Raw genomic sequence first — 27,342 nt, forward strand, 5'->3', positions numbered from 1 at the left:
ACCCGCTTTAGGAGGCTTGCTGTCCTCCTCGTACCGACAGCACCAGGAGGCGCTGGCCACTGAGCGAGAGAAGCGACGCCAGGAGAGAGAGGAGCGCCTTCAGAAGATCGAGAGAGAAGAGCGTAACCGCTTCAAGTGAGTCTCGTCACCACCACGCACGCGCCTTCTGTACCGCAACTCTACGTCATCGATGTGTTGTTCCTCCTTGCCACACGACAGAAGGTTAACCCTTGGGCGGTAAGGTGCATTACAGGTGCATTACAGTAAAGGCTAAGGTGAAGAGGTATATCTTTGGCTCACTTTTGAAAATATCGAATGGGCTATAGCCCCCCGAACGTCCACTAGCAGGGTGTTCCATAACTTTGGTGCACAATTAGCAACGGCTGCATCCCTGATTTTCTTTTGGCTGCTGTTGGGAACCTTCAATAAACCAGTAGTAGATGATGGTAATGTTCTCTCTCTCTCTCTCTCTCTCTCTCTCTCTCTCTCTCTCTCTCTCTCTCTCTCTCTCTCTCTCTCTCTCTCTCTCTCTCTCAGTCGGGATTATATGGACAAGAGGGACGAAGCAAGACACGCCAGAGAAGAGAGGTGAGTGTGCAACAAAAATAATAATAATACATTTCGTACATGGTTTCACACCCCATGCTGTATGGACCCCCTCCCCCAGAGACAAGAGATTGTAAATGCTTTGATATCTTGTTTAGAAACCGATAGCAGATGTAGAGTGGGTTGCACCTACTACCCTCAGGCTGAATTATAGGTGTCAGGGCCTCTTCAGGCCTGCTTGGCATTAAGACATTCAGAACTGAGCAGGACAGGGTATGTAATTGCATTTTGGCATGGATCTGGTCCAGATAAGGAGCATGTGTGTGCTTGTGTGTGCTTGTGTGTGTGTGTGTGCGTGTGCGTGTGCGTGTGTGTGTGTGTGTGTGTGCGTGTGCGTGTGTGTGTGTGTGTGTGTGTGTGTGTGTGAGTGTGTGTGTGTGTGTGTGTGTGTGTGAATGAATGAAATTGTATTTTTGTGTCATGTCCGATGACCCATCCCTTACGGGATTATAAGACACCAAAAACAATAATTGAATATAACAATAACTTCCCAAGGTTTGTAAGCTACACCATGTGTGTGTGTGTGTGTGTGAGTGTGTGTGTGTTTGGTGTTCTACAATGTATTCCATCATCCCTAAATCCTACCTGTATTTTTTTTTTACATGGTAATTGTAACATACATCTCATTGAGTTGTAAATATTGTATGAATCCAACAGACCCTTATAATAAGAAACAATTGTTCGCAATTTACTATGTATTCAAATGTGTATAGCAGCCTGGAGAATAATCATTAAAGAGGTTAGACAAGCGTTTGGCATCTTCGAAAAGGAGGGGGAAATATTACTCTCTCTAAGCGTAAGCGTAAAACATGTTGTTGAGACTACTGGTGAGTAGTAACTTTTCAGATTCAATACGAATTTAGAATTTTCATTAGGATGTAGCCTACTCGTACTACATCGCTCTACATATATATTACACCGCTTTGTTTGGTCATAAACAATGAAAATGATCATTAAACATGATGCTAATACCATGCCACCAGTTAAACCAAGAGAGAAAACAATTTGAGACTCAGGGAAGTTGTGTACACACCCCGACCGAAGAGTATACCCTTTCCCTATTTTGTATATTATATATTATTCACCGCATATATATACATCCATATCTGTCTGAATATACCTGCATATTGTGGAAGAAAGAACCTCAATAATCTTTTATACATATCTGTAGATATATCTATATCTATATCTGTACATATCCCTTACCTACTCTTACTAGTTACGCTGCTGGCCAGTATGACATACTACCAATAGTGCCTTTATACATGTATCATTGTACATATTAGTACTACAGCTCTGTGTACATACATCTGATTAGCACTACACTCTAATTTATATATTTTATACCCAGTTTACTTTAATCTCCTGTACATTGTATATTACTATTGCACTTTACTGTTACATTTGCACTCTGGTTGGATGCCAATCCTCTTTTCGTTGTACTGTACTTTTATATATATATACGTTGTGCTGTATAATGAGTTAATGACAATACATTTGAATCGAATCGAATCTAACGTTCGCAGGTATAAAAACGTGGAGAGGTTAGCCGCAGAGGAGTTCGAGAGGGAGCGCACCAGGGCGCCGACACGGGGACGCACAGAGATCACCCTGTGTCTGAGTCCCAACCCAACCAGCCGCTCGTCCTCCCGCTGCGCCACGCCCTCGTCCCTCGTCTCGCAGGGGGATGTAGTCGCCGGCCCAACACAGACACAGGGTAAAATACTATAGCTAGCGCTCTGTTTATCCATCATCGCGGGGTCCGGAGGGGCGTTGGCACGGGCGGGTTGGCGCAAGGAGCTGGCAGCTTCATGTCCACCTGTCAAACACACGCCGGGTTGGGATTAACACTTGGCGGGTGATTTTCACGCTGAAATTAGAATCAGCTGGACCGTCGTTGGCAGGGGAAAAGCTGCGCAACTCCATAACCATCCCATGTGAAAATATCTGTGAAGCTTGGAGAAGAGGCACAGATTAATGATTGTTTGGGTTGTCGGGAGTGCTGGGGTCTGCTTATGCACTTTAGATTTAGCTCGGCTTTGATGAAACGGCTTGAATGAGGTTCTGAGGAGACCGCCGCAAATGATTTGTGTGTGATTACATGCGGTCTTGGCCAGAGCCAATGAGGGTGTTGGCTTCTTCGTGGTAAAGGTTGCGTTTCTATTTCTCAGGAAAAGCAAAGAGTGTATGTAACTGACTTTTTGCTCTTTTAGCGTTGTTTTATTTATTTATTCAACCTTTATTTAACCATCAAGGTAGAAAAAGTTCAGCAACTCTTGGAGGCCAATGGACTGCATTTATGCTGTTATGTAGGAGGCAAACATGCGAGGTGCCAACCTGCTCATCAGGAGCATTTAGGGGTTAAGTGTTCAAGGACACTTCAACACGCTGCCGGGAGGAACCGGAATCTAACCAGTAACCATCCGATTACCAGACGACTGCTCTACCTCCTGACCCACTGTCAATAATGTTCTTTATTCATACAATTAAAGCCAATGCGTTTCGGCAACATCCCTTCATCAGGGTTACATCACATGGCTAAATCACATGTTTGTACACATATTGTAACCCTGATCAAGGCATGTTGCCGAAACGCGTAGGTTTTAATTGTATGAATAAAGAACATTATTTCTAGAACGTCCCACATACCGCGATGATGACGGGGAGGTTGCGACCCTCTCTGCGCCGCCCCCTGTCCCCCTGTCTCCGGCTGTCTCGGAGTTATGACCGGAGTGTTGAGCGTCCCGTGATTAAGACGGGGAGGACGCGACCCTCTTTGCGCCTCAAATAGATCCGCTATCAGCTCTATCTTTAATCTTTCAAAATGTTCAGTTGCTATCGCTATCAGCTCTATCTTAAATGTTTCTAAATGTTCAGTTGCTATCGCTATCAGCTCTATCTTTAATCTTTCAAAATGTTCAGTTGCTATCGCTATCAGCTCTATCTTAAATGTTTCTAAATGTTCAGTTGCTATCGCTATCAGCTCTATCTTAAATGTTTCTAAATGTTCAGTTGCTATTGCATGCACTCATCTGTGTTTCACCACACACATGAGTGCATGCTTACCAACTGTCCGTCTGCAACACTACTATCACCGACATCTAAGAAGGGAGATCCCCCCTTGAATTGGCCCTTCTAAGGTTTCTCTCCTCCACATTGCCTGTGGTGCATTTTTTCCTATTGCTAGGTTTTAGTGAGTTTTTCCTTACCTTCGCGTGGGGTATGTCTGGGAGTGTTCGCATTGCATTCATTTATTTTGCATTTATTCTAAATTTGTTGGACCTTATGGTGTTCTTGTTTTGTTTCTTGACTTATTGTGATGTTTCTTCTTGACTTGTTTAAAGAAGATGTGTCCGGCCCATGGGGACATTAACGTGTGTTGTCGGGCCTTACAAATACATTTGATTTGATTTGATTTAGAACATCCATCGGCCTCCAAAGAGTTGCTGGATCTTTCTCCCTTGATAGTTTTATACAGTTCATGAACCTTGGTTGAAGGACAAAGTTGCGACAGATCTTTTGTTTCTTTTCACCTTTATTTAACCAGGCAGGTAAATTAAAAAACCCTAACCCTAACCCTTTCACCACCACACTACAGAAGGTGTACCCTTTCACATGTTATACAATGTTTGATATTAATACAAACCCCAACTTCAATCTTTGATCATCAGATTCAGTTGGAACTAGTTACCTAGTTCTGTTCTGTTTGTAGTGATATACTTTGGTGAAATAAATGATTCCCTGTGGATTTGAGAGAATTCAGCATTCCCAAATAAGGAGGTGTTGGAAAGCAATTTCATGGCGTTTAGATTGTAAACAAGATTGTTCCTGAAGCATATCAGATGCTATTATAAAGGCACACACACAGCTGAAATCCCTAACGTAACATTCAAGATTCAGATTCAAGATTCAAGAGGTTTATTTATCACATACATACCAGGGCATACAGTGAAATGCGGTTGGCCATGCCAGCTTCGATTGTGCAAGAATACAATAGTAAATAAAATAAGTAGAAGATGATAAAGTAGACATAAAATAGACATGATAAAATAGACATGTAATAAATCCTGAGATAAATGCAATACAATGTTGAGCTACGAATGAAAGGCACTGGGTCCTATGTACACTACTATACAATATACAGTTTTACTCTATGTCCCTATGCTATACTTGCTAGTACTAACTATACTATACAATAATCATAACAAGTTCTTAAGTGTCTTTCTATTTTTCCCCTTCGGTTCGCTCCTTGTTCTGGCTTTCTCTTCCAGGACCAGAGCCCGTCTCAGAGCAGAACGTTGACCCACAGAGCAGAACGAGGACAGTGTCAGAACCTTCTCCTGCAGCTCCCTCTGAGCCAGAGGAGCAGCAGACGGAGAAAGAGGAGGTTGCCGACACGGGGTCAGAGCAGGACGTAGTGGCAGACGAACAGGTAGAAGTGAAGGAGGAAGAGAAGGTCGATGAGGAGAGATGTGAAGTGAAGGAGGTTGTTGCAGAGGAGCAGGTAGAAGTCGAGGTAGCGGAGGTGTCGCCAGAGGGAGTGGACGTAGAGGTGGAGCCAGAGGGAGTGGACGTGGAGGTGGAGCTAGAGGGAGTGGAGGTGGAGCTAGAGGGAGTGGACGTGGAGGTGGAGCTAGAGGGAGTGGAGGTGGAGCTAGAGGGAGTGGACGTGGAGGTGGAGCTAGATGAGGAGTCAGAGAGGGAGCAGCCAATAGAGAGGGATGTGGAGGACAGCGTGTCTCTGAGCGAGAAGGAGAGGCAGAACGAGGAAGTGAACGAGAAGGACAACTGCTCCGCCTCCAGCATCTCCTCGGCCAGTAGCACTCTGGAGAGGGAGGAGCGGGAAGAGAAACTGACCAATGACATTGAAGGAGGTATGACGTCTTGATATGGCAAATCAAACATAAATCATAATCGTGTGTATGGCATGTTATTATGGAATTAAAAAGATTCCACCTTCTGTTTCCCCATCAGGTCAGTGGACACAGTGCATTAAGGACACTGATGTAAATGACCAATGCAGCAAGATACTCAACAACAAGCGCTTCATGCTGGACATGCTGTACGCTCAGAACACGACGCCCAGTGAGGACGATGAGGGCAAAGTGGAAGAGATGGAGAAATGCGAGGACGCGAGGGAGACGGAAGGACACGACTCCACCGTGGCCAGCCTGGTGAGCAGGATCTCCACGCTGGAGGCCAACAGGCAGGCCAGGGAGGAACACGTGAAGAAGGTGGAGGTGGGACATCTGGACAATCAGGGCAACGTCAGAGCGGTGGCGGAGAGGTTCGGAGACTTGGTCAAGGGCCTGGTGACGGCCGCTCACGAGGTCGAGGCCTCGAAAGAACAGCCTCAGCCCGCCGCCGTCTCCTCGACCTTACCGCCCAAGAAGGAGTCAGACTACATCTGGGACCAGCTGATGGCCGCGCCCAGGGAGCTTCGGATCAAAGAGTTGGACTTCACGGACCTCGCGGAGGAGGACGACTTGGACGTCCTAGATTTTGACACTGTGATGGGGTCCGGTGACCTCACGATACCCCCTCCCCCTCCCCTGTGCAACTCCGCCCTGCCGCCTCCCCCTCCCTTGTTCGGTTGCCCCCCGCCCCCTCCCATCCCTGGCTCGATGATGCCTCCACCTCCACCCTTCATGCCCCCCATGCCCCCACCTTCCCCCCAGCTGTGTCGAGGGGACGCCCCTCTGTTCCAGAAGAAGAAGAAGACGATTCGTCTGTTCTGGAACGAGGTGCGGCCCACGGACTGGCATAAGAGCAATAAACGCTGTAAGGAGTCTCTGTGGTCCAAACTGGAGCCGGTCAAACTGGACACATCCAAGCTGGAGCAGCTGTTTGAGTCCAAATCCAAGGAGCTGCCTGTTACAAAGGTAATATAGTGCCGTGGTGCTGTCAGTGGTGGAAGAAGTACACAGTTCCTTTACTTAAGTAAAAGTAGAAATACCCAGATAAAATAGTACTCTGGTCAAAGTAAAAGTCCTCCATTCAAAATTCTACTTAAGTAAAAAAAGAATACAAACTAGTATTCAATATTGAATGTACTTATGTATCTAAAGTAAAAGTATGCATTCTACATGATGTTTGTGTATTCCAGTTCTTGGGAGCGTTCAACCCTCAAACCATTGACCTCTAAAGGTTCATGTTAAAGTGGTATGTGGTCCAGTTATGCTGCTCTGATTACATCTGCTTGAAGTTGGCAGGCTTCAGATTTGAAAAAAACATTATCTTCATACATTTGTGCCATGTTTTCTATGCTAAATGTTTTTCTTCAAAGTAACTAGTAACTGATGGCTTCAGATGAATGTAGTCGAGTAAAAAGTACAATATTTCCTTTGAAATGTAGTGGAGTAAAAGTACAAAGTTCCCTAAAATGAAAACACAAGTAAAGTACAAGTACCTCAAAATTGTTAACCCTTTCACTACCACACTAGCAAAGGGTTAACCCTTTCACTGCACCAATACAGAAGGTTAACCTTTTCACTGCAACACGACAAATGGTTAACCCTTTCACAACCACACTACAGAAGGTTAACCATTTGTCGTGTTGCAGTGAAAGGGTGGTAGTGAAAGGTTAACCTTCTGTAGTTTGGTAGTGAAAGGGTTAAGTACATTACTTCTGTCTTTGAAACATTTGCCATTTAAAAGTCACTACAGTAGGTCTGAGGCCGTGACCTCGAGGTGTGTTTAAATCTGGAGACTACTGTACATTCATTCACTGCTTCGGAGAGAGGAGTCACGTCCTGCAAGTCTCTTCCGCTTTAACTCTCCCCCCATAACTATATTGTGTCCTCTGTTTTCTATTTCGGTTGCACACGTGTAGCCATTTAGCTAGAGACTTAGCGTGTTGAAACTTCAAGGCCTTCGAGAGAGAAGGGGGACCGCTTGGTCGAATGGTGATGTACGCAGTCAGACTAAGGGTGCAATGACTGTCACTCAGTGCTGCCTTCCCTATGGAGGAATGCACAGGATGTAAAACAGATTGCCTCAGATATAGGCCAGCCCTGTCTCTCAACCTGAGAGCGGAGACAGTGTGATAGAGTGCGGTGGTTCCCTTTTAAAAAAAAACCATCAAAGGTGTAGCCTGTCTTCTGCGGAGCTCTTTCTGTCCCTTTGAACTTGTCTCGTCTGAAACAAGTCTCAGAAGCTTGGAGATGGTGCGCGCGCGTGTGTGTGTGTGCGTGTGTGCGTGTGTGTGCGTGTGCGTGTGGGTGTGGTAAGAGAAAGGCTCACCCCACCTGGACAGATACAAATATTATACCAGTGGAAAAGATAAAAGTGTCAGCAGCTAAATGACTAAATGTAAATGCAATGCTGCTCTGATTACGTCCTCTTGAAGTCGTTCAAATGGGAAAGTATATAATCTTCATACATCTCGGCCATGTTTTCTATGCACATTTTTCAAAGTAACTAGTAACTGATGGGTTCAGATAAATGTAATGGAGTAAAAAAAGTACAATATCTCCTTTGAAATGTAGTGGAGTAAAAGTATAACGTTCCGAGCGTGGCACCAACACTGCCAGGGTTGGGGATTTGATTTCCACGGGGACCGGCCCCCACGCTGGCTTTGTGTCCTGGCTATTCTACAAGACAAGTACTATGAAGTGCATTCATTCATTCATTCATTCATTCATTCATACACTCACTCATCCTCTCACACTTGTCACCCATCTCGTTGTCTCCATTCCCAGAAAACGGCTGTCGATGGCAAACGGCAAGAAATCATAGTCCTGGATTCCAAACGTAGCAACGCTATCAACATCGGCCTGACGGTGTTACCTCCGCCGCGCACCATCAAGACCGCCATCCTCAACTTCGACGAGTACGCCTTGAACAAGGAGGGGATCGAGGTAAGATCCATATGTGCTAGATCAACTATGTTATTTTTATTTTATTTCTATTTAATCTTTTTTTTTTTTTTTTTTCGGGCAGGTCAATTAAGAACAAATTCTTATTTTCAATGACGGCCTGGCGAGAGGACAGAAGGGTAACAGGGAAAGGGGACACAGTTATTTTAAACAAATAGAAAAGAGACAGATGGTACATACAGTACATCACAGAGGTAAGGGAAATAATTTAAACACACATCAAACAACCAAATAAAATGACAAAGGCGCATACATGAAGCAGAACAGTCAAAGGCTGGCGTCATTTCAGTAAAAGCCAAGGTATGGCAATGGAGGGGTTGGGGGGGGGGGGGGGTGAAGGGGCGGATTCCCCCCCTTGTTGTCAGTTGTGCAATAGTAAATGTTGGTGAGTTGTTTCTGTACAATTCACTTATATGACATTTAGGTAACATTGATGAACAAAGGAGACAACTACAGTATGTAAGTAGTAAACCTATTTTTTTTATTCCAGTGGATCATAATGATGAATGAAATGTGTCAACAGACTAAAGCAGGGAACCACAATATTTTGCATACAAATTATGCTGAGCAGAATGTACTATGCTGTAGTATCAACTAGAGCGCCATCTATAGGCTGGGTGGTGGGGTGTACTAAAATTACAAAGATCAACATGTGGACCGCTATGAAAACCAGAGACAAAAAATGCTCTGAGTTTCGTAAAAGTCAGTCAAAGCTTACCAAAAGCTCGAGCAGTGAACTCCAAGCCCACGTGACTGAACTCAAACTGCAAAGAAACAGACTAAGAAATGAAGTAAACTCCATGATCAAAACTGCAAAAAAGAATTTCATCAATGACAAAACTGAGGAAAACAAAAATAAACCCTGTGAACTTTGGAAATTACTCAATAATTAACTAGGCTGCAGTAAATAAACATAAACACGGACAACACGCTCATCACAGACAAGCTGGATGTGGCCAATTACTTAAAAAATTTCTTCACAAACATAGCCACAACACTGGTAAATAAACTACCCTCCCACTCAGGGCACTTTGGGGTAGAACACATCATAGCCTACTACAATAACCTAGGGGTCCGCAAAGACGATTTCAAACTAGAAATGGTAACAACAGCTGAGGTACTCAAAAAACTGAGCGCCATCCAACATAACAAGGCCACTGGCCATGACAATATCCCCTCCAAATTCCTCAGAGACTCATCAGCCGCCATCACCCCAGTCATCACACTAGGGCTGACCCCTATTAGTCGATTAGTCGACTAATCGGTCGAAAGGAGCCGTAGTCGACTGCCAACCTCTTAGTCGAATACAAAAATTTAAATAAAAAATATTATACTTTTTATTTATTTTTTAATCATTCTTTCCAAAAGAAAAGAGGCCTAGACGCGTGGCTAACGCTAATGGCACGCATACCAGAGGCTAACTGCCTAAGAAAACAGGCACAGAGGCACTGAAAGAGGATTTCACCCATCTAATGAACACACTAGACTAGACAAATATCAAGATCCATCAGTGGACCAATTGCATGCTTTTGCAGAGGACAAGAATCCTTCAGTCGACTCCTTCAGACATTAAGCACCCCCCACAGCCCAAATGGCATGATAATTTTGTTTTTTAAGATATTATACTTTTTTTTTGTCGACTAATAGTCGACTAACAGCAAATTTTGGCCTATCATAGTCGACTATCCAAATCCTTAGTCGAGGACAGCCCTACATCACACACATAATAAACCTCTCCATAAAACAGGGACACGTACCCAAATACTTCAAAATTGCAAGAGTAACCCCCCTGCACAAAAAGGGCAGCAAATTAGATCCAGGCAACTACCGCCCTGTTTCTATTCTTACCTCCATCTCCATCTGGCTTCAGAACATCCCCACTCCACTGACACATACATGCCTTCTCTATTTGAACGACCACATCAAACAAGAGGTGGACGCGGGCAAATACTGGTCATGCTGGACCTACAAAAGGCCTTCGACACTGTCAATCACTCCATTCTGATTGACAAGCTAAAAGCAATTGGTTTTGATAGTCTATCAGTGAGCTGGATACGATCCTACCTGGAGGGGAGAGAACAGATGGTGGAGGTAAACGGTACCCTATCCCCCCCCTCCCAGTGAGCTGTGGTGTTCCACAAGGAAGCATACTAGGACCGCTACTGTTCCTAATTTATGCAAATGACATGTTGTCAGCTTGTGACTGCAACTTGTTCCTGTTTGCGGACGACTCAGCCCTGCTGGTCTCTGACAAGAACAAGTTACAGGTTGAAAAAACCCTCAGCTCGGAACTAGGCAAAATCTGCATATGGCTCGCTGATAACAAACTGAATGAATGAATGAAAACTTTATTTAACAGATTGCAGAATGGGTACAATACAGTACGGCTCAATACATACAATTGTTAAGGGGATGCAGACCTGAGAAAGACGTTTGTCTTGTTTCCATCAGGGTCCCCCATTTTCAATTCATATAGACATATATGACATACATGACATACAGATAGTCAGTACTGCTACATCTATACATTTATGACATACCAGATTTGCAAATACAGTACTGTTTGTGATACAGAAGGAGTCAAGAAAAGGGAGTATATACATTTGACGTAGAAACTGTACATTGGAGGAGGTTGGGTGGGGGGGGTTGGGTACATTGGGATATTGACAACCATACTGGGTAATTTACATTGGAGGTGGTTGGGGGGGGGGGGCCGGGGGGCACACTGTATAAACAAGTAACACTGTACATTGAGGGGGGGGGGGAGGAGACACTGTACAAACAAACACAATTGTACATTGAACTATTGACAAAACCATACTAGGTAAATGACTGTACATTGGAGGGGGTTGGGTTAGGATATTTACAGGGGCCAGTGTTGAATTGCAGTCTCCCGTAGGTGTCCCTTGAGAGAGGTTTTGAAAGTGGGTAGTGATCCACATTCCTTTACAGCTTTGGGTAGGGCGTTCCACATTGATGTGGCATAATTGCGAAACGTGTTTAGTCCCTTATTTGAGCCGAATCTGGGTTTAACATGATTTGTGGAGCTCCCTCTGGTGTTGTGATCGTGGTATTCACTGACCTTTGGGAAGTATTTTGACATGTCCATGGGTACCTTGGTCGTGTAGTGTATCTTGTAGACCAGGCCCATTGCAAGTTGTTGTACTCTGTCGTCTACTCTAAGCCATCCTAGGTTGTCAAAGTGGGCAGGGGTGAGGTGGGTTCTAGGAGTAAGGTCAAGCAGTAGTCTGACCAGTTTGTTTTGAGATGTTTGTAATTTTGTTTTTAGCGCCTTTGAGGTGCTTTGGTACCATGAGGTGCAAGCATAGTCGTAGTACCCCTGAATGAGTGCTCCTGCCAGAGTCTTCAGGGTGTTCTTGTTTACCAGAGAGGAGATCCGGTACAAGAATCGAGTTCGTTGGTTGACTTTTTTTATTACATTGGATGCCATTTTGTCACAGGAGAGATTAGCCTCTAGGATGGAACCCAGGTAGGTAATTTCATCTTTCCTTGTGACAATATTGTCACCCACTGTAACTGAGAAGCCGTCGGTCTTGCTGAGTTTGTTATTTGAACCGAAGAGAATGGACTCTGTTTTGCCCATGTGTAATGATAGTTTGTTATCAGCGAGCCATATGCAGATTCTGCCTAGTTCCGAGCTGAGGGTTTTTTCAACCTGTAACTTGTTCTTGTCAGAGACCAGCAGGGCTGAGTCGTCCGCAAACAGGAACAAGTTGCAGTCACAAGCTGACGACATGTCATTTGCATAAATTAGGAACAGTAGCGGTCCTAGTATGCTTCCTTGTGGAACACCACAGCTCACTGTGAGGGGGGGGGATAGGGTACCGTTTACCTCCACCATCTGTTCCCTCCCCTCAAGGTAGGATTGCATCCAGCTCACTGATAGACTATCAAAACCAATTGCTTTTAGCTTGTCAATCAGAATGGAGTGATTGACCGTGTCAAAGGCCTTTTGTAGGTCCAGCATGACCATGCCGCAGTATTTGCCTGCGTCCACCTCTTGTTTGATGTGGTCATTCAAATAGAGAAGGCATGTGTCAGTGGAGTGGGATGTTCTGAAGCCAGATTGGAATTCGTAGATTAGATTTTTTTCCGCTAGGTACTTTTCGACCTGTTCGTAGACAATTTTTTCCATGACTTTCGAGATGGAGGTGAGAATAGAAACAGGGCGGTAGTTGCCTGGGTCTAATTTGCTGCCCTTTTTGTGCAGAGGGGTCACCCTCGCAATTTTGAAGTCCTTGGGGACGTGTCCCTGTTTTATGGAGAGATTTATTATGTGTGTGATGATTGGTGTGATGGCGGCTGCTGAGTCTCTGAGGAATTTGGAGGGGATGTTGTCATGGCCAGTGGCCTTGTTAGGTTGGAGGGCGCTCAGTTTATTGAGTACATCATCTGTTGTTACCATTTCCAGCTTGAAGTCGTCCTTGCGGACCCCTAGGTTTTTGTAGTAAGCTACTATGTGTTCTACCCCATAAAGCCCTGAGTGGGAGGGTAGTTTGTTTACCAGTGTTGTGGCTATGTTTGTGAAGAAAATGTTTAAGTAATTGGCTACATCCAGCTTGTCTGTGATGAGCGTGTTGTCCGTTTTTATGTTTATGTTTGAGAATCTGGTTTTAAGTTTTTTACTGCATCCTAGTTGATTATTGAGTAATTTCCAAAGTTCACGTGGTTTGTTTTTGTTTTCCTCAGTTTTGTCATTGATGAAATTCTTTTTTGCAGTTTTGATCATGGAGTTTACGTCGTTTCTTAGTCTGTTTCTTTCTAGTTTGAGTTCAGTCACGTGGGCTTGGAGTTCACTGCTCGTGCTTTTAGTAAGCTTTGACTGACTTTTACGAAACTCAGAGCATTTTTTGTCTCTGGTTTTCATAGCGGCCAGTATTTCGGAGTGCATCCACGGCTCAGCGCGATTTTTTACCCTGGTGGTTCTTAGGGGGGCCATGTCGTTTAGTATTGCTGAGAATTTGGTTTTGAAACCAAGCCATGTTTCGTCAACCAGTGTACCATTGTAACTATCATTACACATGGTCAAAACAGAGTCCATTCTCTTTGGTGCAAATAACAAACTCAGCAAGGACGACGGCTTCTCAGTTACAGTGGGTGACAATATTGTCACAAGGAAAGATGAAATTACATACCTAGGTTCCATCCTAGAGGCAAATCTTTCCTGTGACAAAATGGCATCCAATGTAATCAAAAAAGTCAACCAACAAACTAGATTCTTGTACCGGATCTCCTCTCTGGTAAACAAGAATACCCTGAAGACTCTGGCAGGAGCACTCATTCAAGGGTACTACGACTATGCTTGCACCTCATGGTACCAAAGCACCTCAAAGGCGCTAAAAACTAAATTACAAACATCACAAAACAAACTGGTCAGACTACTGCTTGACCTTACCCCTAGAACCCACCTCACCCCTGCCCACTTTGACAACCTAGGATGGCTTAGAGTAGACGACAGAGTACAGCAACTTGCAATGGGCCTGGTCTACAAGATACACTACACGACTAAGGTACCCATGTACATGTCAAAATACTTCCCAAAGGTCAGTGAATACCACGAATTATACAACGGCATGCAAATATCTCGATTCTGATTGGCTGAAACAGTCAATTTACACGTATGTATCTGTCACAATTCCACGCTCTTGGTCCCAGGACCCGCCCACAACCGAATCACTATCACTCTGCGTCCGAGTTTTAAAGAAAAACAAGATGGCGGACAATAATCTTTACAAATGGATATGTTGATAGCGTCATAACGACTAAATAATAACCGATTCTGTCACGGCAAATGTCTTAGTCTCTTACACAATGTTGGATTGTGTAATCTATGGGTCATGAGTCATTGTGGAACAAAAGAAAAATCGCGGATTGATTGATTGATTATTTGCAATTTTTTTTTTTTTTCTTCCTTGCCCCTGACTGCAGAGCTCACTCTCTCACACTGTCTGGCACACCCACACCCCCCCACACACACACACACACCCCCCCACACACACACACACACACACACGCACACGCACACGCACACACACACACACACACACACACACACACACACACACACACACACTCACTCCTGTCTGCAACGGCGGGGGAGAGTCAGACAGAGACATAGAAGCAGCTGAGTGCTGCGCTGTTTTAAGTGAGCATGGCCTATTGAATTGATTGATTGATTGCTAATTTTATTACTGTACGCCTGGTTTCCAACTGGTTAAGTTTAGGCCATCTAAAGTAGTTTTAAAAAAATAAATAAAAAAAGGGGGCGAAGAAAACTTATTTTTTCCTATGGGCAAAGAAAACTTTTTAATTTGTTTTACCTACTTTCTATAGAAGCATCTAAGAATGAAGTATTGTACCCATTCTGCATCTGGTAATAACATTTTCAATCAATCAATCAATCATTCCAATAACAACCGCTAACTTCATAATTAAAAACCAAAGAAAAGTTGGATGTGTTAGTTGGTTGGATGTCTTAGTTGCAAGACAGTTGGATGTGTTAGTTGGTTGGATGTCTTAGTTGAAAGACAGTTGGATGTGTTAGTTGGTTGGATGTCTTAGTTGAAAGACAGTTGGATGTGTTAGTTGGTTGGATGTCTTAGTTGAAAGACAGTTGGATGTGTTAGTTGGTTGGATGCACTTCCGAGCTGCTTCCACATGGAGGCAATTTCTCTTTTTTGTTGTTGAGGGAACTACTTTTTGTGGCGGATGTTTTTTTCAATAAATCTTCGATTAATGTGTGTTCTGTATCGTATAGCTTTCGCTCGGCGTCACTCTCTGCACTGTCCTCGCACACGTGCACGCGCACTGAATAAAGACCACAATGTACCTTTAATCCCAATATTTGTCTGACCACACCCCTATCAGCTTACCCATATAAGCAGGGGTGGGGCCACCCACTCGACTCCTTCTCGCTTTCACCACAAGGAAGTGCCTCGGTAGATCCCCACTTGAAGTGATGTAATGGTAGGAGAAGAGTTGGAAAACAAGGATACGTTGACATCATATCTTTATTTTCTCTCACTATTTTCGAGAAAATACGGCGATATTGTCTTCGTACTGGAGTGTCTGGAAGATGATGATCATTCTAAAAATCCTCCACCGGTTTTCGTATTGGGAGTTCGCGCCGCTACATGCTTTTCCAACTGCAGTCCTTGCTGTGTGCTGGGCTGTAGGACGCGCCGCTGTTGTGAGGAGCGGTGGGTTCCAGGTTTGGTGAGTTATGTTTGCTGGCAAGCTCCACTTGTCTGTTAGTGCTATGGGGGCTAGTTGACAATGTTTATGAAAACCGGCCCCAGACTAGGGTCCTTTGTTCAGCCTCCTAGGCGACAGAAGACCTTGGTCTGAAGCCCATTATAGTTTAACTAGTGGGCCACGACCATTAACACTGGTGATCCCTGTGTTTTCTGGACGAGTGGATGTCTCTCTGTCACTGTGTTAGGCCCCATCTTTCATATCCAAATGAGAGTATTCCCTCACGAGGAGATATGGGCATAGATGTTCATTAGCGGAAGATCTGTGTTCAAAGTCAGCTACACAGGCCAGTTGGGTATTGTGCTGGCTCCGTCGGGTGTTGGTAAAATCACCGTTGTAAAACTGTGTTGACATCTTGTTTCTCTTTTCTCTTAAAAAGTGAGGAGGGTTTCAGAACGGCGGCCTGTCTGGGTGAGTGTTATATCATTGTGTACAAGTTCAGGTGATAGCTGCTTAGCTTACGTGCTAGTGGTGGCCTACTGTTAGCCAGTCAGCTGTTAGCTGCGGCGCTAGCCTGCTGTGATCACTAGGTGGCCTACCTGGCTAGGCTAGGAAACGTTAGCTTGCTGCTGTCGCTGCTTAGCTTACGTGCTAGTGGTGGCCTACTGTTAGCCAGTCAGCTGTTAGCTGCGGCGCTAGCCTGCTGTGATCACTAGGTGGCCTACCTGGCTAGGCTAGGAAACGTTAGCTTGCTGCTATCGGCCGAGGCCCAGCGCGGGGTGGCTCCGGCCCCTCGCGCGCCGCCGCGGTTCCCAACTCCCCTCTCCCTCACAGGGAGAGGCGGGGGGGGATTCGAAGCTCCCCTCTGGTCGCGTGCGCCGTTCGCTCGGCGTCTCGCGGGCAGGGGCGGTAGCGACCGACGGTTGGAGCGGCCGTTAGCTTAATGCTACTCTGTTGAACGTGCTTTGATTATAACATGTTTTAAACACTCTTGACTACGACGTCATCTTTGACAGAGGATGTTTGTCGAACCTGCCCTGGGCCAGGACGGCAAGGACTGCGTCAACAAGAGGGACCGTAGCGACGGGAGGGAGCGGCGACGCTGCCCAGATCGACAACACAGGACGGCTGTGTTTACTACGGTGCCTTGAGACTGCACTTCGCTTGATCTACGCTCCGGGTAGGCAAGGTTTGGCCAGACCTTGTACACTTCTTCTGGCTTTCCCTTCTAAATGTTTTGTAAATAACGATGTTTTCCAAAAACGAGTGTTGCTGCACTACATTTAGGATACGACGCGAGTTATGTGTGAATTGTCTTGTCACTGGTATTTAGCTTCTCCATGCAAATCGGGTTGTTGTTACAGAGATGAAAATGATCTGGTTTGTTGTGTTGAGAAACATCATGTGTGTTTATATGTACCGTGTACTCACAACTAAGGGGGTTAACTAACCTATAAAGTAGGGCTGGGCGATATGGCCTAAATATGATATCACGATATTTTCTGACCTTTCGGCGATACACGATACACATCACGATGTTTTTCTTTTTTACCCCAAATGATTCATTATGAGGCTTACCAAGACAGTATTTGAGTTTGCAAGCTAACATTAAAGACAAAATAAAATACCCATGCATTTAGCATTTTTATATTATATATTAGATTTAGATTATTGGATTATTAGATTATAATATATTGCATATATTTAGCAATGAGATATTATATGATTTAGATATGAAATATGATGAATTGAAAATGGGGGACCCTGATGTAAACAAGACAAAAGTCTTTCTCTGGTCTGCATCCCCTTAACAATTGTATGTATTGAGCTGTACTGTACCCATTCTGCAATATGTTAATAAAGTTTTAAATCAATCAATCAATCAATCAATCAATCAATAGCATTTTAGCATTTTTATGAAACTACTGTATATTTGTATGTCTCTAAATGTTTTGATGAATTGAAAATGGAGGACCCTTATGTAAAAAAGCCGAAAGTCTTTTTCTGGTCTTCATCCTCCTGTACTGTATTGTACCCATTCTGCAATATGTTAATAAAGTTTTCATTCATTCATTCTGACGGACAACAGAATAATTTTGATTGACAGTCGAGTCTGCCAATTACGTCACACCGCTTGCACCCGCCCTGCTGTTCTTAGCACCAATCGGCAAGCGCCATTCGTTTTTGACTTCCTGAATGTCCGGTGTGCTGACATCAACAAAGCTACTTACATTAGCTCCCCGCAACCGACTAGTAGGAGACCAGTGCACCACAGGATGACTAAATGAGCCATAATGATTTGACCTCAACGAATGTTATAATAAAAGCCTTTCCATACATCTGTCTGATTGAAAACTTTATTAACAGACCGCGGAATGGGCATATCTCAACACAGGCTGAGATATGAACGAGTAACGTGTGGACCAGATTGACGCGACACAATCGTATTGGGCAAAACATCACGATATCCACGATACGTTGAAAAAGTGTATTGTTAATGAACTGTACCCGATATTTATATAATATCGTCATATCGCCCAGCCCTACTATAAAGCTATGCTTAGTGACAAATGAGTAAAGAATGATTCTCTTCTCAGCCTGTAATGACAATGAACAGTGTGTTCACATATTAACAGGTTTTCCTGTTTTAACTGGCCGTATTAAGGGTAAAGTAGGAGGATTGTGTTTCCCCCCGGTTCCCTGGGGACTTCTTCATCCTCCTTTCAGACATGTTGTTGCACTACATTGTGTCACTGTGGGGTAGGGATACGATGTAACCCTTAGCTTGATTGCTGAGGTTGTGCTAAAACTGCTGGAGAAACTTTATTTTCCTAAAAGAAAAGATTGTTTGGTCGCTTTCGTGTGTGCTTAGCAAGGCCTGTGGCCGATACTAATCGAGAATTATGTATTCTCTCATTATGAAAAACGGCGTTCCTCTGTAGAGTGTTTTTGCCATTTTTTGTAGGTGATGATGGGTTGTGTGTGTCATGTGACCTACAACTGGGTTGGACTGGCCACAGAAGCACATGTGTAAGTTTGGTACCGGGGCTCTTGGAGAGCCCTCTCTATTCTGTGTTTTTTCCTTAGTAAAAATCAGATAGCAGGTTAGCTCATGCGCTGTGTGAAGCTGTCAGACGCTTCATAGAGCTGACTATGACTGTGTCATACTCTCTTTTTGTCATTACATCGTATCATGGGTGTGGGGTCGTAAAGGGGTGAACTGGTAACCTTTCCTCCCCCTTTTTTCTGTTGGTCAGGGGTAAACCCACCTGTCCTTCAAGGTTCCTGTCACGTTGCGGTTCGGGGGAGGGAGTTTCCTGGTTCCTGGGGGGGAGGGAGTTTCCTGGTCCCACGGCCTGGAATATTGGGCGTGTGCACCGCAGAAATTCCCCCGTCATAGAGTACGTCACCGTGCGCGTCTCTGTTGGTAGGACTTCCGTGTGCTGTTCAGGTCCATGTGATGGATCTGTTTCGGGGGGTGGTCAGGGCTCCTCCTCACCAAGCTCCTATTCGGGCCTTCTGTGAGTTCGGACTCCTCCTTCCATGTGAGGGAGCCTCCTTCAGAGTACAGAGCCTCCTCCTCAGATTGTCAAGGTGAGTGGACCCTCAAGAAGGAGTCCTACTCTATTGTGTATGTATTCGATTCAATTCGATTATTGAGTGTGTATGGGTTCAGTGCCTCCTCCCCGGAGAGCCCTAAAACCAATTTTTTACATGGCTCAAGGTGCAATATATTCTTTTCAATCTGTACAGCTCGCGTGAGAAGTCTCTCTGGGGATTCCCGTCTCCTTCCTATGGGAGGGTGGTGGGATGTAAAAATGTGAAAAAATGTTACCCCCGGCTGTGTAGACTGGGATACATACTGTTGGTGCTTCCTGCTTTTCTATTAAAAAGAGTTGGAGTTAGGAAGTGTCACACCCCTCTTGTCGTTCCCCTGGGCGCCTTGGGGATTCAATGACAGGTCTAAATAGCCTGTTCATTGATGTGGGTGTGTCCCGACCAGGCCATGTGAGCGGATCGGAGCGTGAGCGGCGCGGGGCGCGGAGCGGGCGGTTTTGACGTGAGCGAGGAGTGGGTTTTAAAATGGGTCGGCGCGACGTCCGGAGCGAGAGTTCTCCTCCGCTCCAATCCACTCCAGATCGCTCACAGTGGTTTAACACTGTTGATGTAATATATACATGCAGTACAATGCCAAAGCAACAGATGGCGATGTACAAACATGAAGGCCATTTTCAACCAATGAGAAGGGTGAACCTGTGATATCCTGTTCAGGCTTTGTCACTGTAGAGACGCCCACACTCACTCCTGTTAGAAAAAGTATCGACGCCATTGTTGTTGACATTAGCTTACATGCTAACGTTAATGGCAGCGACCATAGCATTGTGGCTCAGCTAGCCTATCATCGCTTAATAGAGCTAGTGAATGGATAAACAACGTTATTTAACATTGCAGAATGGGTACAATTACAATGCGGCTCAATACAAACAATTGTTAAGGGGCCCAGGGGGTGTAGACTGTTGTAGTTTGAGCTAATTTACACCATGCTCCTCTTCCGACGACCAAATCCGACGACCTGGTTTGGTTATCGACGGATTCTTGTTCATATCTGGGGGATGATGACGGAATGGATCTGAACATATGTAGAGGGGTCTCACGCCCTGGGGGTGGGCCACCGGGCGCGGTTCGCCCGAACGTCTGGGTGGCGCCTTCTTTTCATGTTTAAGATCAACACGCATATCTGCCCCTTCTCCTGGAGTAGGCATGTCGGCGTGGTTAGGGCACGGGACTGGTTCTGGTCACGCTGGTCCGGATCAGTTGAACCCGTTGTCCGCCGGGGATGCAGATCTGCTGTTCTGGTACCCTGAGGGACTTGGGCTTTTTTCAGGGGGAAAAATGCCAGGTCGGTCCGGGTGTCACAGGGTTAAGCGCTATGGAGACCCTGGTTGGGTAAATTTTTTACTCAGCACTGTCGTAATGGCTTACGGCCATGCCAACCTGTACACGCTCGATCTCGTCAGATCTCGGCCGCTACACAGGTTGGTCCTGGTTAGTACTTGGTTGGGAGACCGCCTGGGAATACCAAGTACGGTGTGCTTGGGGCTGGTTCTCTATTCTTTTTCGCTCCTCTCTCACGCATGGCGAAGAGGGGCCTGTTGGGGTGGTCTTTTGACCTCCTCTGGTGACCCTGTGCTTCCCGTATCGCCGGGCCCGGTCCGAAGTCATGTTTCGTCGACCCGTAGGCCTGGGTTAACCCTTTTTTGAAAACTGAAACACTTGTACTGCGGTATAGCCGGTGTATACCCGCAGGTGTGTTTTGGAGTTTTTTCTTGAGGGGTTATAGGAACAACCACCGCATTGGGTAACACCAAGGTGGTTGATTCCCTGGTGTGTTGGAGCAGTGTCAACTCCCGGGTTACCCGGTTGAGGGTGCCCCTGCACGTTCATGACGTCTGCCAATCGTGTCAGCCTTCTCTGCCTCAACCCCTCTGGGTGGTTTTTTTTTTTAAATGGAGGCTTGGTCATGCAACAACGCCAGCATACGCCCCTTCCGTCGGGGCGGCTGTGTTCAGCTGTCCCCTCTGGCGCCTGTCTCGTCCGCAGTCTCCAGGCTAGGGTTAACAGCCTGTTGCCTGGTTTTTCCCCGGTGCGCTGCCTGCTTCCGTTGGTTAACCTTTTTTGTGTGCTTACGGCCATGCTGACTGCCTGTTCTGCAGGGTCAGTGTGCCAGGCGGTGTACTGTTGGGGGGACAGGGCCCGCTTGGCTGAGGGGCCTTTGTCCGAATACGCTGGCGATGTGGGGGGCGGGGTCACTAAGTGCCCACCTGGTGGGGTCTTGATGCTGGCATCATGGACTTCTCCGGGCCCCCGTTCCAGGGGGTCCAGTCCCTTTGGTGGGTCTGGGTCTTCCTTCGCGCTCCGCTGCTACGGCCTTGCCACGGGGTTGGGTTTGCCTTTGACCCCGTGATTCTGGGGGCAGTAACGAGGTTGTTTCCTCCGTTCGTTCCCGGGTGGCATGCGGGTTGTGCGTGTGTGTAGTCGTGGGGTCAAGCCACGGTCTGCTCACCCTGTGCGTTGAGTTGCTTGAGTGCCTCTTCGCACGGTCGGGTCCGTCGCCCTCCCGTGAAGCCCCCAATAGGGGGGGTGCCCTCCATTAGGGTGGGTCGGGGGGGCTCGGCCCTCCCTGTTCTGATGGTTGTGGGGGGCTTTCAGCGGGGTGTATTTGTCGGCCGATGGCTCTCGCTCGGCCTCCCTTGTGCAGAGAGTGACGCCGAGCGAGAGCTATACGATACAGAACGTTAGGTTATGACTATAACCAAGTTCTGTTAGTATAGCGACGCTCGGCGTCCGACGCCGGTGCAGCCCTTGATCTCGCCTTGTGGTGAAAGCTTGGGAAGGAGGCGAGTGGGTGGCCCCACCCCTGCTTATATGGGTAAGCTGATAGGGGTGTGGTCAGACAAATATTGGGATTAAAGGTACATTGTGGTCTTTATTCAGTGCGCGTGCACGTGTGCGAGGACAGTGCAGAGAGTGACGCCGAGCGTCTCTATACTAACAGAACTTGGTTATAGTCATAACCTAACGTTTATTGTATAGCAATAAGGTTGGATGAATGTGGCAGTTGTATAAAAGCATTACACCACTTGCAGTCGTGATTTGTGAAAAATAAACCATGCCTAGGGGGGTCTAACGACCACCCCTAGACATGGTTTATTTTTCACAAACCACTCCTGCGCGTGATGTAATGCTTAACACAACACCAGAGGGAGTTCCACAAATCATGTTAAACCCAGATTCGGCTCAAACAAGGGACTAAACACGTTTCGCAATTATGTCACATCAATGTGGAACGCCCTACCCACAGCTGTAAAGGAATGTGAATAACTACCCACTTTTAAAACCACTCTCAAGGAGCACCTACGAGAGACTGCAATTAGAAACTGGCCCCTGTAAATGTCCTAACCCAACCCCCTCCAATGTACAGTAAATGTCCTAACCCAGTAATACACAAGACCCTCTTCTTGGACCAAGTAAGGCTCTGTCGATAATCCAATGTACAGTTACCCCCACCCACCCACCTCCAATGTACAGTCCCCCCCCCCAACCCCACCTACCCAACCCCCCCCCCCACCTCCTCCAATGTACAGTTTCTTTGTTTTTTTCTTTTTTTTTTACTCTTTTTGTATCACAAACAGTACTGTATTTGTAAATCTGGTATGTCATAAATGTATAGATGTAGCAGTACTGTCGTATCTGTATGTCATGTATGTCATATATGTTATGATGAATTGAAAATGGGGGACCCTGATGTAAATCAGACGAAAGTCTTGGTCTGCATCCCCTTAACAATTGTGTGTATTGAGCTGTACTGTATTGTACCCATTCTGCAATCTGTTAATAACATTTTCAATCAATCAATCAAACCAAAACATCAGCGCGCATCACAAATTACACGCAAATGAGAGGATTTTGTCACAAATTACAAAATGTATTTCAGATTGATTTCAAATGTCAAATTTGGCTAGAAGCTTGCCATACCAAAACGACGCCACTGGCTGGGTGACAGGTTGCAGGTGTGTGTAAACAACTCTGAGATAGAGTCCTTAACTCATTGGACGCCGGGGATTAGTCGGGCCCTGTGGTCGCATTACAACACGTTAAAATATAGGACTGAGTCACCTTGTTTCTAGAGCTATAACTATATTCTATATTATAGCTATGGATACAATACTATGGCCCATTTGACATCACCTATCCATCGTTAAGTATGTGAGAAAGAATAAATGTTTCCATCCATACGTTCCTGTGTTATACCGTGGTGAATATAAGTATGGTTTTAGAGCGGTCTAGGGTAATTCATGAAATCCTGAGTTAAAGCCCTATACGTCGATTCCACTATAGACGTTGCCATGTCTTGCTTGTATACGCTATTATCCCGAAATCAAATATACATCATAGCTATTATGTTCCATCATGAATGCATGAAAGGGGGGGGGGGGGGGTCATTTCTGATTTTTTGATTGTCAGTAACGGCATTTGCATTGAACACTAAAAACAGTTACCGGCCCGATCGGTATGAAAGCATTGCAGGATCAAGCTAAAATTGACGTCAAATCGCCCTTACCTGTGGCCGGGAGTATTCCAAAAATAATATTCCAATTGTTTGATCGCCATCTTGTATATCAAATGTCCATTTCGTCAACGGCATAATTCACCACAACATATGGTTCGGAGATATTTGACACGCTTCAATGGAACCGGGAGAACCGCTCCACTCGGCCGACAAGGAAAAGTGAAACCGGAGACCTGGGGCCGTCCCACAGAGAGAAAGATACAAGGGTATAAAGGGTGCTCGATACCGCCGTCTAGCGTGATGCGGCCGGTATTGCACTTTTACATTCTCATGAGGATTCCCCATGTTAGCCCAGAGTCCGTGTGCCTGTAATGAATATAGAAATATCAAATAAGAAAAATAACGATCAAATAACGTATATAATCGTTGTTGGCGGTCAATGTGTTAAAAGTAGTGAGCGGGATCAATTTGTCCATTTTCAAAGTATTTTGCATCCCGTTGGGAGCAGCAAACTGGAAGGAGGATTATCTCTACTCTCTTGTATTCTTCTGTCATGTTGATGATAATAGTATCCCGTTTTTCTTCAGGAAAGGGGAAGAGGAGCTTGACGAAGCGATTATTAGCACCGGCGCAGACACCCACCAGTGCTGCTCAGGCAGACAAAAAGCCATTCTCTCACTCACCCATCTGAGAAGAGAATCCACCATTCCATAGCGGTCTAGTTGAGTAGATAACAGTTGAGTAGATGGTAGGGATGGGTACCGAATTCGGTACTTTTGAGGTACCGAACCGAAACACGTCGGTACTACCGAGTATCGAATCAAGTGAGAAACCAAAAAAAAAATTATAAATTTTTTTTTTTTACTTTTTTTTTCTTCTTTTTTTAACTTTTTTCTTTTCATGTCAACGTTCACACGCACAATATATGCTTACCTAGGATTTGACTTGATTCAACAACAAAGCAGTCGGAGCAATGACAAGCCGAAAACTGTCGAAATAGTTATTTGAAGTTTGGATTTTTTCTTTTTTTTACGACTGAGGTAGGTAAATTAAATTTATTGAGACTAAAGTACAGAAAAAAGGTACCGTTGGGTACCGGTATCGATTCACAGGTACCGGTATCGGTTCAAATGTGAAAGGTACCCATCCCTAGTAGATGGTGAGACCTGTGATCAGAATGGTCACTCTTATATAGTCGTTCGTTAGGTAAACTTTTAGCGAACGAAATAGTGACATTAAAGGAACACGCCAACATGTTGGGAAATTAGCTTAATGTCTTCTCCAGAGAGAGACAAGCAGATAGATACCCGTTTTCTCTCTGTGCGTTCAGTAGAAAGCTATCTGGCTGCACGTTAGCCTAGCTTAGCACAACGAATGGAAGCGGACATGGCCGGTTAGCCTAGGCATTGTCCAACTAACACCTCTCCTGAAGGAATGTATTTTTTTACCCAAAAAAAAATTCCTCAACCAAAAGAGGTTTATCCTCAAAAGGATTTGCCACAAAGTCATGTGATCCTCGCTGGATGCCTGGCTTTTTCTTTTCTCCATCTGATATAATTCATCGCGAGGAAGATGAAAGGTCAACTACACACACACATATTTCCAGGTTGTTTTCTAACCATAATATATAGACCTTCAGAGGACTTTAGATCTAGAGATATTGTGATTAATGTTGCATCCCTCTGGTATTATGTAATCAGTATTTTCCATGGGAACGTTATTACCGGTGGCAAGGGCTGTTCCTCTCCACCTTGCTCCCCTGGAAGCACGTCCTCCCAGACGACAACAACAAAGAGGTGGAAGGTTCAGGACGTCATACAAGGTTGGGCGGGAGTGGGGTGGGGGTAGGTAGATTTTTGCTAATGGAAAACAGATCTTAGTTTATATGGAACCACAAGTGCTGGAATCAGTCTGTCTCCCATTTTCTGTGATGTACCCACTAACATGTTTTTATATTCATGTTGAAGCGTTTATAAATATATAGATTGAGTTTATCTCTATTTATTTGTATCCATATTTTATTATATTCTCATTATCCTGGTTGTTTGGCTCCGTATTCCTACCTGTACTGTGGCTCTCCTCTCCTCTCTTCACTGCCATGTATTGCAGCCGCTATGACACCTGGACGAAGAAAGGTTCTCATTCTTATCTCATATTTAGACCACAGGAATAATATTATACACATTTACATATATACAGTGACCCGGTACGTCCCTCCTCTCTCTCTCCCCTCCTCTCTCCTCGTCCTCCTCTCCTCTCTTTTGCGCCAGAAAATCCTGACCGATTGATCCCCCACGGAGGAGGAGAAGCAGAGGATCCAGGAGGCTCAGCTCGTCAACCCTGACGTTCCCCCCTGGGCAGCGCCGAGCAGTTCCTCCTGACTCTCTCTCCTCCATCACCGAGCTGTCCGCCCCGCCTGCAACTCTGGGCCTTCAAGATGGACTACGAGGTCATCGAGAAGGGTCGGGTCACGTCCCCGTTTTGCTCCGTTACACTTTGTTGCAGCACGGCGTCACACACCTGCGAGGGAGCAGCGTTTTCTTTTGTTTCTTTCTATTAGTTGTGCTTCGGTTACGTGAGGGGGAAGCAGTGTGGGGGTCCTTCATAGATCACACGCTGTCCGGAACAATAGGGAATTGATGTTTTCACCGACCCGCTTTATATTGCCATCATGAGAGCCACCGACTCTATCCGTGTTTCCCACGACTCTGGTCTTCATTAAGAGTAAAAGAAATAAACGTAATTCATGTGAGGAATTCAAAATATACACACACGCACGCACGCAAAAAGCTGAGGAAAGGAGTCCACGCGCTTCTTCGGCTTAATCGAATATAAACAGATTATGTTTTGGACCCTAATGCTCTTCCAGGAAGTGGGCCGAGCCTCTGCAGGACCTGAAGGAAGGGATGGAGCAATTAGAGAAGAACAAGACACTCCGCTACATCCTGGCGACGCTGCTGGCGATCGGGCAACTTCCTGAACGGCACTAATGTGAGTAACCTTCTGGATGTCACTCGTCCCCTCCATCCATCGTCTACTCTATCTATCTATCTATCTATCTATCTATCCATCTACTCCATCTATCCATCTATCCATCTATCCATCTATCCATCTATTCATCTATCCATCTATCCATCTATCTATCTATCTATCTATCTATCTATCTATCTATCTATCTATCTAATCTCTATTCAATCTTTCCGTCTCTGAATATCTCCTTACCTCTCTTGTCATCTCCTCTCTCTATCTCTCTCTCTCTCTCTCCTCTCTACCTCTCTCTTCATCTCTTCTACTCTCTCTATTCTCTCTATCTCCTCTCTCTCTCTCTCTCTCTCTCTTCTCCTCTCTCTCTCTGTCTGTCTGTCCTGTCTCTCTCTCTTGTCTGTCAGTCAGTCTCTCTCTATCTATCTCTCTCTGTCTGTCTGTCTGTGTCTCTCTCTGTCTCTTTCTCTCTTCTCCTCCCCCCCCCCCCACACACACACCATATTTATTTGGCAGGATAACAGGTAGAGCTCTCTGTGTGTAAAAGAATGTGCTGTGAGCTGCCTGACTGTCCAGACACTTTCCTTCGAC

The 27,342-nt window shown here is 45.4% G+C and overlaps 1 pseudogene across 1 annotated transcript; it reads left to right on the forward strand.

Annotated features, from left to right (window-relative positions):
- On the forward strand, positions 1–26,760 carry LOC311248102 (FH1/FH2 domain-containing protein 3-like; annotated as a pseudogene). The gene is made up of 8 exons (XR_014621025.1): positions 1–135; positions 538–588; positions 2,133–2,323; positions 4,878–5,480; positions 5,581–6,488; positions 8,307–8,465; positions 26,040–26,241; positions 26,639–26,760. The product of XR_014621025.1 is annotated as an FH1/FH2 domain-containing protein 3-like (transcript).
- The last annotated feature ends 582 nt before the right edge of the window (positions 26,761–27,342 follow it).

Source organism: Notolepis coatsorum (genome assembly GCF_963971535.1).
Source record: "Notolepis coatsorum genome assembly, contig: SCAFFOLD_1986, whole genome shotgun sequence".
Lineage (NCBI taxonomy): Eukaryota > Metazoa > Chordata > Actinopteri > Aulopiformes > Paralepididae > Notolepis > Notolepis coatsorum.